Here is a 2500-nt window from a genome sequence, read left to right as displayed (position 1 = left end):
TTAAAAAATTAGTGAAAAATTTAATTAAAAGGTAAAAAAAAATTATTAATCTATTAAAAAAATATAAATAAAAATAGGCGGGCAAGCCCGCCGCCCGCCAACCCGCCATCTTGGCGGGGCGGACATGATTTTTATGTCCATTTCACTTGGCGGGCATGCCCGCCCCGCTCGTTTTTTAGCGGAGTTAAGGCGGGGCTGGCGGCCCGTTTTGCCACCCCTACAACATCTAGGTATTAAAAATAATTTTTAGCAGTCACCAAACTTGATTAATGCAGTGTAAAAACTTGGTTAATGAAGTAATAAAGTTGGTTAATGCAACATCCAGGTATTAAAAATATTTTTTTAGCAGTCATCAAACTTGGTTAATGCAGTGTAAAAACTTGGTTAATGCAGTAATGAAGTTGGTTAATGCACGTCCAGGTATTAAAAATAAACGCCCATACATGAATAGTATTCGTCTGTACATGAATAGTATTCGTTCGTACATGAATAGTATCCGTTCGTACATGAATAGTATTCATCCGTACATGAACAGTGTCGTCCGAACATACAGTGTAGGTGTAAAGTTTAGTATAAGAATAACATTTCTGTTAAATAATGACTAGAGAGAAAAAAAGATAAAGTGCATAAAATAGCTTGATTAGTTGATTTAGTGTCGGAAATAATTTACAAAATGTGGTATTTATAGAGAAAATTATCCTTCTAACCATAACATTAACACTTATAGAAAATATTGTCTTATTTAACTATTTATCTTGATAGTGTGTGAGTGTTTCCTCCATTTCATAATATGTGACGACGACCAACATTGGACTTACTGGTTTTTTCTTTTCCATATGTTACGTTGACTCTATTTATGTGTGTGAAACTTTCCCAACTCGTGGTTCTTTAACTTTCATGTTATTTAGTTAGTAACACTAAATACATAGAACTTTGCCACAAAACACGACTTTTTTGACTTATTATGCATTGTAATAAGTCAAGAGTTTATAAGACACTGGTAGACTAAAGAAACATTTGGCTAGCTCAAGTTCGGTATGTAGTGTTTGTATTCTCTTGATCTTGTCTTGACTAGGGAACCTTTAGCTAACCCTAAAATTATGTGTATCCTAATTTCAACTGGCACTTTAATAATTTTTAAGTGTAATCAAATGTTTTGATGTGGAAGTGGAACATTATCGATTAATCATGAGAATGTGGCATAACCACTCATTATTTTGCATGAAAATGTTGTTATAAACCAAAAAAAATAGTTGTTAAAAACCATATACCGCAAGATAAAATACTAAACAATATATATATAGTTGTTAAAAAACCATATATATATAAGGCGGTGCTATTGTTTAGAATTTTGAATATTATATAGGAACTTTATATGAGTGATATAACTATCACAATCTATTTCTGAAATATTAAAAAACAAAAATGATAATTTTTGTATCCATTATCTTTAAGTTATTCCCAAAGTTAAAAAGTTTTAGAACCTAAAAGTACTATTATATATTCTTTGAAAGACTCTGGAGATTTTCTTCATGTGTATTTCTTACTTTTGATATCTGATGATATTCTTATATTAGGTGACGAAGGTTCACTTCGTGCATTAAAAGCATAAAAAAACAAAACAAATTATTATTAACTATTAACAAATATCCCTTGTACAAAAAAAAAATCCTATATAAAATAAAAATGAATACACTTTAATATCATATATGTTACAATGTAGTGACATTAGAAATGATATATATATAGTAACATCATTAGTCACAAACAAACTTATTTGAAATGGAAAATGCTATATTCATTCACTATTCTCTCTTTTATTTGCAATCAATTAGGGACCAATTTCACCCGCAAAACTTGTGGAAATTCTACAAATAAAATTGGAATTTTTAGAAGTGCTAAAGCTAAGCAAGATGAAATGATTCGAGCAGATCGTATGCTAAGAGAAAAACAATATGTTGCCTATTTTGAGGCTTTGAAAATTAACTAGGTTGTTCACTAATATCAATTCCCCTATATCTAAATAGTAAACTAACAATCTTACTTAAATGCAGAAAAAAGAAAGCTCAGAAACTTACCCTCAAACGAAAATGACTCTCAAAGATGTTGGCTTGTATCCTAAAGCTAGTTTGTTTTTGGAGCCTATGTGAAGAGGAGTCTCACATTAACCATCTTAACATGCAGACGTACTACCTGCCACAACTATGGTGTCTCTCCCAATCATCTTTTATTCTTTTCTCCAAACAAAATAAATGACTATAAAAGTTATCTATGGAAAATCTATAAGACTATTGCAGTTATCTAGTTATGTTAATACATAATACAATTTAGTTTAGCTTCATTTTATCAGATGAATCTGAAATTTACTTTCTAAATCTATTGTAAGAGTAAAAATGAAAAGTCATAGTTTTCATATCTATTTGAATATATGAAATATAAGGGTATTTTGATGTTTTTACCTAGGATATGTGAAAAGGCATATGGGTGTATAGAGAATTTT

Source organism: Vicia villosa, linkage group LG2 (assembly GCF_029867415.1).
Source record: "Vicia villosa cultivar HV-30 ecotype Madison, WI linkage group LG2, Vvil1.0, whole genome shotgun sequence".
NCBI classification, from domain to species: Eukaryota; Viridiplantae; Streptophyta; class Magnoliopsida; order Fabales; family Fabaceae; genus Vicia; species Vicia villosa.
This window is presented reverse-complemented; position numbering follows the sequence as displayed.